Raw genomic sequence first — 15,019 nt, 5'->3', positions numbered from 1 at the left:
TGGAGATCAGTGATGAGTGGTGTCCCTCAGGGGTCCGTACCGGGACCAGTGCTGTTCAATATTTTCATCAGTGACATTGACAGCGAGATCGAGTGCACCCTCAGCCAGTTTGCAGATGACACCAAGCTGAGTGGTGCAGTAGACACACCAGAAGGACGGGATGTCATCCAGAGGGACCTGGACAAGCTGGAGAAGTGGGCCTGTGTGAACCTCATGAGGTTCAACAAGGCCAAGTGCAGGCTCCTACACCTGGGTCGGGGCAATCCTCAGTTTCAATACAGGCTGGGGCATGATGTGATTGAGAGCAGCCCTGCGGAAAAGGACTTGGGGATACAGATGGACAAAAAGCTGGACATGAGCCAACAACGTGCGCTCGCAGCCCAGAAGGCCAACCGTATCCTGGGCTGCATCAAAAGCAGCGTGGCCAGCAGGTCGAGGGAGGTGATTCTGCCCCTCTGCTCTGCTCTGGTGAGACCCCACCTGGAGTACTGTGTCCAGCTCTGGAGTCTTCAGCACAAGAAAGACATGGAGCTGTTGGAGCGGGACCAGAGGAGGGCCATGAAAATGATCCGAGGGCTGGAGCACCTCTCCTACAAGGACAGGCTGAGAGAGTTGGGGTTGTTCAGCCTGGAGAAGAGAAGGCTGCGGGGAGATCTTAGAGCAGCCTTCCAGTACTTAAAGGGGGCCTATAGGAAAGACGGGGCCAGACTGTTTAGCAAGGCCTGTTGTGACAGGACAAGGAGTAATGGTTTTAAACTAAGGGAGGGCAGATTTAGACTGGATTTAAGAAAGGAATATTTTACAATGAGGGTGGTGAGGCACTGGAACAGGTTGCCCAGAGAGGCAGTGGAGGCCCCATCCCTGGTAACATTCAAGGTCAGGTTGGATGGGGCTCTGAGCAACCTGATCCAGTTAAAGATGTCCCTGCTCTTGCAGGGGGGTTGGACTAAATGACCTGGAAAGGTCCCTTCCAATCCAAAGCATTCTATGATTCTATGATTCTATGCTGCAAGAGCCATCTGAAAACAAGTCCCCATATGGGCCCTATTTTCAGTCTTCCACTTTCCCTAGACAGAAAGGTCTTACAGAAGGTCTGAAAGGTCAGACAGAAATGGTATTACATACCATTACATAGGTATGTAATAGCTTTATATTAAAAAAATCTAAGAATTATTTTATATACCTCCTTTGTTTAGCTTTGTATTGCCCTTGTCACCTTCTGCACTACTATTCTTCCTATGTTGCATCAGCCCTTGCACTAAAATATGAGCTCTCTATGGAACTGCATTTCTTTCTTCAACTTTGCATTGCATTAACTGCATTTGGAATACCATCATGATATAAACTACATGCATACACATACAAAAGGTTAAAATCATGTTAGTTATAATCCAAAGCATTAAAAAAACCCAGGAAATGCCAGAATGAAGACTGCACAAGTCACATCAGCATGCCCCTAAAAGAGAGTAATAATAATTTTCCAAAATGTCTCAAAACTAATTGCAGAGAGCAAAGGAAAAGAAACACTTGGGATTCATGGGTTCAAAACAACATTCAGGAGGAGAGCATTGTTTAGATAGACAGTTTGATCCCTTAGGGCTTGTTTCCATCTCATTTCTTCTTGCACCTCCTCCTCATGGCTTTCCTCTTATTCTAATGCTTCAAATCTTTGCTCCAGAGAATGAAAGACTCTAAAGATTCCTGATGGACTTACGAAAAAAATCAACAATGAAGAAAAACAATGCAGTTTTCCCTAATCTTGTTCTTGGAAACATCTGTACCATTTAATCTGAAACATTAAAACAAAAAATTCAGGCTAAGACAGACATGGAAAATATCAGTATAAACAGTTCAAATTTGGCAAAGTTAATTCACATTAAAATAGAGCCTTATAAAGGGATCTCTTAGGAAATCTTGAATTTAAGAGGGGGGCATTTAACAGCTTTGCATGTAATAAAAGACTATATAAAACACAGTATAATGACTCTACATAACAAGCATCACTGTAGTGTTATGCATTTTTTGTGGATGGTATGGCTTTCTAAACTCAATTTATATGCCAGTAAGAAATAAAAGATTGTCCAGACTTAGAAAAAAACAGATTAGTAATGACAAAATAAAGACAAATCTGATGAAAACCTCAGAAATCCCAAGCCAACCATTACTTTAAAAAGCAAAGGAATTTAAGGAGTGAGTCAGTTTTTAATTGCTGGCAGTAATCTGCACAAGTGAGAATTTCAGTCTAGAAGAAAATAATGCCATAAATTGGCAACGCACCAGCTTTGTTTGTCGGCTTAGAAGCACTTTTTTTGTCATTGAAAACCTACAACTAGGACTCTCCAGCTCAAATGTTATTTCCATCTTAAAAGATGAACATGCAACCTAGAAATCTATCAGATACACAGACAACTAAAAATCTTCACAGGCAAATCACTTAGAAATGCATTAGGTATTAAGCGGAATGCATTTGCAACAAATTCCAGTATCTGTCAGAGATAAATGTTTCCTTATCTTTTTGTTTATGCACAAAAGAAGAAAAAAATATTTAGAGCAGACAGAGATATGAGCCCAGACCATGTGCTATGGGAAGTCTAAACCTGAACACTGCTGAAGGATCATCCAAAAGGGACCAACCCAAAGAATCCCTCCATCACACAGCAGCTGAAGAGGAAAAACAGATGGAACTTGCTGATATAAAAGAAGTCTACTGAGTGTCCTGGGAGACACAGAGAACGGTGACATATTTTAAGAAAACCCCTGTGTTACAGGAATATTCCAGAAAAAATCTATTCTATTGCTAAAACAGCCTCTGTTCTGGTATGCAGCACATAGCCTAAGCAGTGGGACATGTAGTCAAGTAACTAGTACTGGCGAATTAAACCATTGGGGAGATGCTCTTCATTCTTAGGACTGTAACACCCCCTGAATATTGGGCATGGTGAGTAGGTCATCTCAGAAACTTGATTTCTTTCTCTGTAGTTGCATGCAGGAAGCTATTAAGGAACTTCATTCTTACAGAGGGAGTCATCAGCAACAAAAATGAAGTAGTCTCTGCGTACCGTCTGCCTACCCTGGAATGGCAAAACTTTACTGACCCATTCCTCTCAAGAAAACAGTGAATCTCTAAATCCTACCCCTGAAAATTATTAGAGTGGTTAGCGCACGGGAGAGCCATTTTAGCCAAGGCACTATGACTTTTCTCACTACAGCTAAAGTAGATATATAAAAATCAGACCAGTCTCACCTGAAGCCAGTAAGAAGCTAGTGGCCCCAGTTTAAGTAGTTCAGAGGAATAACTCTTATAAGAATTACATGAGCAGCACTTGGCCAACATCAAATGCCAGTCAGCAGCATCTAATGTGGAGAGAGGTCCCTGAAAAACCACAGTGCTGACCTGCTAAATGATACCAGAGTATGAGATATGTCTTCTGATAATATGACTGAATCTTGTGGTAAAGAATGAAGCTCAAACGAATTCCCTCTTTCCCCTAAAATTTTAAGGGCTGTCACCTTAGGTCAGAAAGGAAAGGAAAGAAAAGTTTGCATTTTATGACAATGAAATTACAGTCCCTTCTTACTCCATGTGCCACTTAAGTGTCTGCTTCCTGGCTGGCTGAACAAAACTTAGAATCTAAATCAGGGGAAATACATCTGCCAATATAAGGCCCACAACAAACAGGTAAGTACAGGCTCTTAAACTTGCTAGCCAGCATTCCCCGCTGTTCTTCAGTATTGATTAAATTTTGCTGTTTCCATACACTATTTGGCCAGGAAATTAATTTAAAACAAGGAGGGTGAATTCATTTTCCTGTGTAAATTGTGCTCGTTTGTTAATTTGTGCTGGCATCCAGGCGTTTGTTCAGCTCTCACAGGTAAGCACTGAATCTCCCAGAATGGGATCTATAAGTAGATCCCCTGTTGGACCAGGGAAGATTCAACGCTCCCATCTATTCAACAAATGCTGCTCTCTCTCACAGAGCATGGAAGTCCTACAGATCCAGTGGAATATACTTCCTTCAAATGGGTTGCTGAAAGTCTGTTTTTGTCATAAGTCTCTGGCAGTGCAACTTGGAAAATCCAAATCAAATTTCCTCTTACTTAATTCATTACAAAAGCAAAAATCAAAGCCATTGTAAAGTCCAATAGAAAGTCTTCTTAATTCTAGTCAAGTGACAGGTTTTCCCCTCACCTTATCAAGTGTGTGAAGTTTATTTTTTATGAGCTTCTTTTTCATCCTCACAGAAGAAAAATGTCTTGAAGTTATTACTCATTTAATCACAGTACTTCATTTGCAATAAGGTCATATATAGTGTCTTTCTTACAATTCCTGGAGAACCACACAGCTCTGAAGCGGAGACTGAAACAGTATTAGTGTCTGTTTTCACTTATCCCATTCTAAAGTTCCTTTTTACTTAAGCTGCGGCTGGCTTGCTTGGCATAAAACTTCCTACTCACAGTGCTCATCAGTGTTTTCAGCCAAATACTGAAGGTGGGGTACAGTTAGCAGGCTTGGCATCTGAGTAAGTATTCTAGGCTAAAAAGCAAAATTCAGCTACTAATTTGGTGTCCATATTTTTTTCCCTCTCATGTAAGACCAGACATTAGTCACTTTGTATGAAAAACTACTCATGTACTTAAAGCTAAGCATGGTTTCAAGGAACTTGCTGTTTGGCACATAATTTTTTTGCAATATGACTTTATAAGACACATTTACACCATATCACCTCTAGTTTTCCCTCAGCAACTCCTCCTCTCAGACCTCACAGAACAAAATGCATGTGGAAGTTACCCAGGCAACAAAAACAATGAAACCAAATTCATATGCTTTATATGTGAACCAAATAACGCATATGTGCAGTTGGATACTGTGTTTGCATGGATCTCCATGGGAAATGTAGTGGATGCATGCCTCTAAAATCCTTACAGAAAAGGGGGGTTCAGATAAAAAAACAGGGTACAGGAGACTACAGTCTAGGTCATTACACCATTGCGTTAGTTGTAGTACTTACATTAATATCTCATAAGAGTGTTTTCAGGGAGACTACATAATTTTTTCTGTCAATACTGGGCATGCTAAATTGAGTACCGTAATGAATTTTACTCTTAGTATCTGTTTATTTTCAGACTGTGAACTTAGGGCCACTGAACTGCTTCTCTGGAGTCTGTGAGAGGTGAAAAGGAAACTTACAGGCAGTGCAAACTACACCGCAATCTTGATACAAAAGGGTCAAAAAATCAGAGTGCTGAAAGCAATTGCTTGAAATGAATAAATGGTCACAAAAGCTAGACATCCACCCTTTACCATGGTGTTTTGCAAGAAGGCTATTCACACAAGGCAAAATTAACAGTTTACATTCCTATTGAGATATAAGCATTCTAACATTGTATTTTAAAAATAAAAACATGCCTTTCTATCCTAAAATTGATATTCTTACTTTCACTGTTTTAAAAAGTACAAACCAGATTAGATGAAATGTTATTTGCGTTTAGTTTTGTGGACAATTAGATCTTACCAAAATTAACTAATTTCTAACATAACAAGCTGCTGTGTCCTGGATATGCTGCTGTCAGTTTCCATTTTTCTTGGAAGAGTTTTGGGAGAATATTAATTTTTACAAATATTAAATACAATTGCAAAAAAGAATTTGTTTTATGGTTTGCAGGAAACACAAAACAAAGAAACGGGGGGGGGACACATAAAAATAAAAAAACAAGACCTGAAGCAGTGTCAGCTTTGTTTGCAAGATTTTATTTTTAAAAATAATTAAATTATATTTCCAAATATGCTGTCACTTTGAGTTAAAAGAATATTAAACTTTTTATTCCAAAATTTCAAAATTATTCTCTTATTCTACTATAGATGACAATCTGTTTAATCTGGATGGCCTTAATTAGTATTTTTTTTGCAATAATACTATATTTTTGTAAAGCGATATCCTGAACATTTTTTCAATCCACCTCGAGTTGTGTGTGTGAAACTGCATGTGCATTAAGGTGTTTTCTGCACAGCTGGTGTAAAGAGAATTACTGTGTATGAAAGCCATGCTGTTTATAGCACAGTTCCTTAGATGTAGATATACAGAAGAAGTCATTAACAAGAGAGCAGTTGCCAGAGATTCTCACACTAGCATAGCTCTCTGTACTATTTGCAGGACACCTGGTGCAGCATCAGGATTCAAAAGCACTTAAATTGGCTTGTGGAAACAAATGAAAGCTCTGGATTGTGATTTATTTCTGCTTCACTCCAGCTTATATTGCTGAACCATTTACAGAAAGCAAGAGAACTAAACTGAGAGAAGCCTGAAATCATCTATACAATCTGACCAAACCAGGATTAGGGTGCTAATTTTGGTCTCCTTGCAGAAGTGAACGCAGTTCTGGTCTGATGATGTGTGCTGTGTATCTGTGCAGCCACTTCTGTGCCAGCTGAACAAGTATGTGCTTGGAACAGGACATCACAAGAGCAGCAAGATGTGGCCTTCACTCTTTTAGCACTTCTCCCTAACCAGCGTGTATACCTGCAAATCAGTAAGTTTAGTGGACTTACTCCTCAGGCAGCCATTGCGGCCTTGAGTAGTATGGTAAACTTGTGGGCAAAATCACAAAAGCTCTCTTATCTTCCATGGAGCAAACAGCTTTCAAGAAGGAGGTATGCTTGTAAAGAACAAAGAACATTTCTCATGCTCAGTGTTGCCTCAATTGTGTGGCCTCATTGTGCATCTAAACCTAGACAGCTAAAAGACTTAACAGCAAAAGCATTTCCCATATTCTTTGGTGTAAGCTAGGACTTTTCCAACACTGCAATAAGTATTGCAAGCAGTAAGTATTACTTTAACAAGCTTCATACGTAGTATGAAATCTGTATATCCCCATTTGCAGTTCACACACAGCGCTAATATCAGATTTAACCAGGGCAAATTGGAAAAGCCATTAAGGAATATAAAACAGTGACTACAATTTGAAATAGAGCTTTGTAAGTCCCTAAAAAAGCACATACAATTATCAGGTTGTAAAAGAGGCTGAAATGCAATTGGTGTTGATATTTCTTCTGAGACGGTAGGTTTACAGAAGTGCTTAAATGTGTGTTTCCTGGAACAATTCCAAAAGGAGATAGCAGCAGAAGAGAAGTCCCCCTTCCTTCCAATTTTTTTCTTATGCTCATCTACCCAATACTGGTTGATCCCTAGCTTGTAGATGAGATGCATACCATTTCACTGTAAATATTAAAAATTTGGTAAGAAGAAAACAGAAGTTCTTTACCATACACAAACTGATTTTCCATTATAAAACTGATGAACAGATTAGCCAAGCTTCTTGGCAGATAAATATAATGGGATGATATACAGCGAGGTCTTCAATGCTCTGCTGGTTTAATGAAAGGCATGAGGTCATTCAGAGATATTAGATTGTCATTTAATTTAGCTCATCTGGTACATAAATCTCTACTGTATCCCTCTCTGTGAATGCTGAAAAGGGATATAAAAGGTGAATTAGGAGTTTCTGCTGTTAGCACATAGCTTTGTGGCCTTATATAGTATTTCTATAAAGAGTGTAGTTTGTATCCTGTGCTCTGACCTCTCCTGTTGTAAGTGGTAATACATATTGCTATTTCCAAGCAGTTTAATCTGAGAAGGATAATGCAGCACCCGTGCCTGTTCTGTCTTTTGATTATCTTCCCTTGAATCCTTGCCAGTGGACGTACATAATGTGAAATCAATCAAACATATGGAAAGAAGTAAGGGAAAACATCAGAAAAGCAGAGTGCTTAGGTTTCAGATCTTGGTCTTGCTATCCGAACCCTGGTTGAAACCGTAAAGGATTCAAGCTATGATATTGGCCTCTGCACTCTAATTCACTGCATGTCTGAAGATGTTTGAAGCCAATAGCCCAATGTAGACAAGGTGTTGGTTTTGGTTTTTTCTTTTTTAAGGGGATTGACTGTTAAAACAGTGGTTTCAGACTCACCTCAAATCAAAGCACATTAACTTGTATTCACTTTTCTCAGGATTCCCGAACCAGAAATACAAAGGCTGCAGAAACAACAGATATTTTTATGCTTTCTACAAAATGAGATGTAAGGGTAGAATAGTGCGTCCAAGCATTCAGAAAGGAGAATGGCAGAGCTGGACTTTGAATCTGTCAGTTTTCCTGGCTGCCAATATAATGCTCCTACACTATACAAGTACCTCTGTCTTTCTGCCTTCTCAAAGGCTGCCACTGTTACACTCAGCACCTTCAGGTCTCTTTCCATATGCCTAACGCTGGTACTCCAGGAGTCAGTCTCTCTCTGTGCATATGTTGTCCTACACACCTATAGCCATGCTCATCATGATGGTATTGCGTAGATTCAAGTATGTTGATGCCTGCACTTGTAGTCAATTGCCCATTTTTATCAGGGTAAGAAGGCAATAGCAGTTAAGATATACAAACTCCATGCATAGTCTATCCATTATTTGTCCTACAGGATCTGAAGTGAATATAGTGGATTTTTTTTGACGGTGACAGCAGTGCTGCAAAGACCAGACTTGTTCAGGTCTCCCTGTCCTTATCTATAGTATCTTGACTACTATGTGGAGACTAGTGAAACTATAGTTTGTCTGTGTATCCAGCAGGCATCTTCCTGATGTCTTTATGGATCGCAGACAAGAAAAATTTCATGTGGCTTTGATAAATTCCTCAGCTATGTATCCTTTTCGGCAATTCTCATTTGCAAGTAGATAAAACCATATCCTAAATTGATAAGCCACCATTCTTGATGTTCTCAGCAGGCCACCCAATGGAAATCAATGAAGATGGTTGAATAGTCAAGCTCATTATTCCGTTTTGTTCCTAGTTTATGTGTGAACTGTTCTGACATACCCCTTTCCCTGACTATGCTCCTTCCTCAGGACGATAACTACAGCATCACTTTCCATGAGTGGGCAGGATGATAAGATGCCAACTTTCCAAATGCTTGCAACAGCTCTTGCACATGGTCCTGGGAATGACAACAATGAAACTGATTTGATGATTTGTCAAAACTAAGACAGAAGATACGCAGAGTACTGATGTGCAGTCCTCTTGGAAGGATTTAATAAGAGACCAAGGAGACAATGTCATCTGACTTAACAGTCTACAAGGATTGAAAGTTATTTTTCCTAAAACCAGGATGTATGAACAAAAGTGCTTTTCCTGTCTCCAAGGCAGCTATCTTCCTACACCCTCACTTCAGGTCTGGCTCCTTTGGGCCGACAGCTATGAACATCAATTGGCCATCCAAGTTCGTTTTCATTTGTTTGGTGCATCTCTCCGATACCAACATTTGGTGAAACAACACACTTAAAAACTCAAACCTAGACTTCATTACTGAATTTTTTTCTGCTACAGTGGGACCTTCCACTGTCACTAGTCAATAGAAAGATCAGGCATACCATGTCCCTCAAAAGCCTAGTCTTTCCTCTTATACAGGCCCTTTTTCCCCAAATCATTTGAATCCACTTTCTATCTCTTTTCTCTGAAACTCCTCCTCTCTGGGCCACCCACTGCCCTTTACACAGCGGTACTTATTCAATAACATGCTGAGAAAACTTTTCAAGTGCTGGCTTTTCCTCATCTATAGGCTCCCAGATCCTGTTCTTCCACCTACTAAAGCCATTGGCAAATGTCTTCATGGAAGCAGAATCAGGTTGCTGATGGATAACTGCACTTCTTCCACCAAATCCCAAGAACAGATATAGAACTGGTAACTGTGTGGGCCAGTTATTTTTCTCTATTGTATTATAAGAATACTGCAAAAGTATCGTAACTGTATAATGCTGTACGTGTCTCTAACACTATTTTTTTAATCTTACATGAAGTACTTGGCTTCTTCTATTTTATTTCTTTTGATTCAGGTTCACATGCCAACAACCACTTACAGAAGAAAAAAGGACTGACTCTCCTGGCCAAATGAAAAAGTACATTCCTGATATGGCACCCAGCTGAGAACTTGAATAGGAAGCAATATACGCAACAGGCATCCTGTGTCTTCCTCCAACCCATCAACAATTTTCTGTTCTCTCAACACTCTCAGAGACTAAGCATCAGCAGTTCCTTTACAGGATGAGCTTACTCCAAGATATTTTATTACCTCAACCATTTGTTTGTACCACTGGTTGCTGAATGCAACCCTACAAAGGCATGGATGAAGACAGAGGAAAACGTTTGAATAGAATAAGCTGGCCTGAATGTCAGCCTAGAATGTGTGCTGAACTGTTCTTTGAATTACAGATTTATGAAGTGTCTCTGCATCCTTCACTCTTAGTGCATTGCTTGGTTGCTTTTGTTCACCTAGTTCTGCATGGTTAATGTCACGTGCTGGTATGCCCACCAGAACTTCCCTGCTGTTGGCCTCCCAAGTAACAGCCCTTTTCTGCAATTCCTCTCCCTTGTCCTGCTGCAACAGCAGACATTCCTGATGAGACCAAATGCAGCACTCCTTGCAGGAACCTGTGTCCGTGATACACCTACAATGTCTAGGAAGACTTACAGGCCTTTCTGAATAGTCAGACATTTATTTTGCTATGATTGGCAAACTTTGCTGAAAAGGGGAATAAAAACAGTCATATAGGCTCAATATTGGATATCATCAAAATGGCCATCAAAGTAAACTCTAGAAGTGAGCATAAGCCATGATAGTTAAGGCCTGTGCTATAAGCCTCCACCAGAACACAGAGACCCTGGATCTGGGGGTTCTCCTCAATCTGTTATGGAGCTGGCCAGTTAAACAGGGGAAGTTTGACTGCTCCCATCAGAGATTTTGGTATGCCTTTAATCATCCCAAAGTGCATTAATTATGGAGACAAAAATCAAGTTTACTTGCCAAAATGTCATTATGGAAAATCTAAAATATCATGAAAGGTAGACTGACATTCCTGTAGGCTTACTTAATCACATATAAGTGTTTTATTTACCAACGAATTCCAATGAATGTGTTATGATGTCAAGGGCACATTTTAATGGGAACTAAGATTATCCAACCAATATTTGTGAATTTGCAATGTTGAGTAATTCTCACTGTTGGTTTTTATTAGTAACATCCTGTTGCAGAAGAGGCAACAGATCAGTCTGTGCTCTACCCATTTTCATCTTGGGCCAAAACTGTTTTCATTTATTCCACATCCAAATGAAGTGAACTGTTTAGTCAGAGTCAGACAAGATACTATTACCACTCCCTGCACATGTGCCACATTTAAGTATAGTTACATAAAGATGAATGTGCTTTTTTATATATTGTCATAAGTCAAAGAGAATTAAAGGTACTTGGGTTTTATTATTTTTATTATAATTTTATTTTATTATAATTATTATCTTATATGGCTTTTATCTTGCAAAATAATCACTGTAGGGCATAGTTTGGATTTTGGAAATAAGAGCTACAAACCCTATCTGGAGTTCTAATAAAGCCCAGAACTAAACAAACCCCAAATTAAAACAAAAAAACAAACAACAAAGGTCTTCAAGATTTTAAGAGTATTCCAATTGTGACAGACATTTTGTGTCTGGAGTCCATTTTGGTACAATATTCCATGGGAGCCCTGGCAGACCTAGAGATAGTGACCCTAGAGATTTTACACACAAGAGCTCAGTAACGCCCCACAAAGAATTCAAGAAAACCCATGTCTTTCTGATTTAGGTCAGCTTCACAGACAGCCAACTCGGCTCTCTAATAACTATGCTTACCAAAAAGTCTGCAGTGATCTAACAGATATGGCAGGTCACAGGCCAGCAGAGGTGTGGCACTGCGTCACAAGAGTAGCAAAATGTTACACGTGTATTTGTCAGACCCACAGTCTCTGTGGGATGATGTGCAGGTATCAGACCTCAGTTTCCTTTCTTCAGAAGCCTTGATAATTCAAGCATAAACTTCCTCAGGTTGGCCACATACCTATTTTGGCCTCCTAAATATTAACAAAGCAAGACATTTTTTAAAAAATCTCACTGTAATTCTTCTTTGCTTTTTCCATTGCACTATTCCAGTCCCACAGGAGTCCCAGAAAAAAATCTTACCCTACAGTCATAACAGTAACAAAAATAATTGCACTTTATCAGGACCTCTCCCTATGGGGAAAAATCCTCTTTCACGCATTCTTTGACATCTAAGCAAAACTTCTACCTGCTTCAAGCAGCCCGAGACCTCACTCTTGTTTTTGTAGAGAATATCGGTGTTACTGAGAGGCTACAAAAAAAGCCCAAACAACAAATATAAAAGAGAGAGTGAGAGAGAGAGAGTAGTTTGACCACTCAGAAAACATGTGATACAGCATTGGAAGCCAGAACTATTTTCCCTCATGATAGAAGAGCACCAGCCACACTGTGGCACTCAAGCAATAGCAATAGCAATGCCAAAGGATATGCGATAATGAGGAACAGGAATATGTGATTTTCTGTGCTTCACAATGGGGCAAGAGTTTCCAAAACAAATGTTTCAAAGGCAGAAATGCCCATGCAAACCACTGATGTATAACTCGGCACACCGAGTGATAAATAACCATCTGGGAATTTGCTCTGCAGTGTCTATTTCTCTACAAGCAGTGCACTTCTTTTTTGCTTTTTTGTATTACAATCAAAACCTAAATTCAGATGCTTAAAATTTCCTTTAGAACTAGATAACTATCTTAATACAGCTGATTCCACAACACTGCACTGGGTGTGCCTCAGGAACTGTGATGGCAACATCAGCCAAGTGTCCTCACAGACTCCAAGTGAATCAGGACTGGAAAAGTCATTTTGACTTTAGTCCTTTGAGTCCCCCTGCATGCTCTCTTTCTCTCCTTAACTCCCAGAAAGCCAGAAAAAATGGCAGAGATTGCTATTCAAGCAGAAAGGCAAAGATCCTGAACAGTGCACTAATTAGTGTAGTGAAATCCCACTGTAATATTTGCACATTTCTAAAGCATTTTACAGCAGGGCTGCTACCTATGAACTACAACATGGTGATTTTACACAGCCATGGCTGTGTAAAGAATTTTTTGCTCATACAAATGTCACTCCATTACATCACAAAGAGAAAATGAATGTGAATGGCAGGGTAAGGGAAAGAAACAGCTGGACATCATATGCTGAGATGCAAAACGGCTGGACCACACTACTGAAGGCATAAAGTCATTTCAACTGGACTACATCCTATCAACCTCTAAACCTCTGCCAGACACCACAAAGGAAATTAAAAACATTATAAACCAAAAAAGTGAAAAACACAAACCACACTCCTTGCAGCATTTTGATACTCAAGAAGTTAATGACAGACTATTTCATGTAAAATGGGGTCCTCATCAGTGATGTTAATGTGACTTAAGTGACTCTTACACAGTATGATGATGTGCTGCGAGTGAAACTAAAAAATATACATTAGCACTCAGGAAAACATGGGAGAAGTAGAAATATTAGCTAGTCCTGGAATGCTAAGAAATTGGCTACTCAGTTTCAGTAGTTCACAAAGTAACTGCAACACCTCATTAGAGAGGCATGTGAGAGAGGAAAATCAGAACTACACAAAGGACCTAAGTTTATAAACAGTGAGTAAGCAGCAGTGGTTTCCAGCATGATTTTATCAGCCTGCACAGATGAGGCCAAACATTGGTCTTCATTCAGATGTATTAACTATTCACATTGGACTGCGAATTCAACTAAATTAGTAGTTTTTGTCTGTTCACAGGTTGTAGAGACCTTTGGTGTCATGAAACAGGTTAGGTAAACTAATGTTGACCTGTAACCTGGTCACAGCATATTTGAAATAACTATTGCTTTACATTTTCATTCCTCCTACTGTGACGGTTGCCCGAGTCACATGGTTTCACCTTACTGCTTGAACAGATAACCCTTCCAAACAAACACATGTGAAAGTGGGATCTGAATACTTCTGGTGAGAATTTTAAAACACATGTATGTTCACAATTCATGATGTTGTTCAGCAGTCTCCCCACTAAATTTCTTGGTTTGTACAAATAGTGGTGGAAAACTAATAGGGGGCATCATGACTTCTGTGTAAAATTTTGTATTTTGTTTAAACAGATATTCAAAATATTTTTTGCACACAATCTGCCTATTTCTACTTCTAGTGAAATTTGGTTCCAATGGAATTAGTAGGAATCACCAAATTAGAATTCCACTTACCAAACTATTTAAACACTCTCTTATCTGTCTTTTCCAAATTCTATGATGTGCTTTCATCTTTCAGGAAATTATAAACCTACACAGACTGTCCCTAAAACAGATTTAGGAGCAGAGTTGCTATGTGAAATAAATTGTTTGCCTTTTTACTAACTTAACAGGATGACCCTACAGGAGCAAAATACGGTATTTTTCAACATCATGTGAAATAACTTCACTTTTTTTAACACAGCCTGCTTAATTTCACTGTGACTACTTAATATTAAAGTATTTGGGAAGAAGAAGAAATATATTCTTATAAAATATAGCACCGCATTCTATAATAATGATATAAAACATTAATAGGAATGATGCTGCATAATTATATAGCATAGTGCAACTTTTTTTTTTCACAGAAAAAAGAAATAATAAATTAATAGGAGAGGGGGCATTTTATGGGAATGGTGGGCTTCTTCAAATCAACCTAAAATCAAGTATTAGCTCTCTGCACATAGTTGGGAAATTACTACTGACTGCTGTTGCTTGGTGGATATTCTTATTTCCACTCAAATTATAAAAAGTGAGTATGAATGAGCAAATAATTGCTTTTCATTTGACAGGAATTTTTTTAAATATTAGACAACCAATTTTTTGTTTTGTTTACTTTCTTTACTTTAGAGAAAAAAATGGGGAAAATAAGCATTTTCCTGCACACAGAACATTTCATTTGAGCATTAATAGAATGTACATTCTGCAACAGTTTTACAAAAGCAAAGAAAAAGCCAAAGGGAGAATATTCCTTTTTTATCTCAGAGCTCTAAAGCCTCCTCACTGGTTTTGCCCACATTCCTCAAGTCTAGTCATTCATCTCCACTTATCTGTTCTTTTTAAATGCCAAAATGTTAATTTG

General features: G+C 39.0%; 1 protein-coding gene and 1 long non-coding RNA gene across 50 annotated transcripts in view; one reads left to right on the top strand and one right to left on the bottom strand.

Annotated features, from left to right (window-relative positions):
* The window catches only part of LOC140661310 (uncharacterized), a 274,629-nt gene that overhangs the window by 129,478 nt on the left and 130,132 nt on the right, over positions 1-15,019 (bottom strand). The window lies entirely within an intron of this gene.
* Positions 3,590-9,889, top strand: LOC140661482 (uncharacterized). The gene is made up of 3 exons (XR_012045781.1): positions 3,590-3,679; positions 9,599-9,721; positions 9,873-9,889. It is a non-coding gene; the product is annotated as an uncharacterized lncRNA (long non-coding RNA).

Source organism: Ciconia boyciana, chromosome 1 (assembly GCF_034638445.1).
Source record: "Ciconia boyciana chromosome 1, ASM3463844v1, whole genome shotgun sequence".
NCBI classification, from domain to species: Eukaryota; Metazoa; Chordata; class Aves; order Ciconiiformes; family Ciconiidae; genus Ciconia; species Ciconia boyciana.
This window is presented reverse-complemented; position numbering and strand designations above follow the sequence as displayed.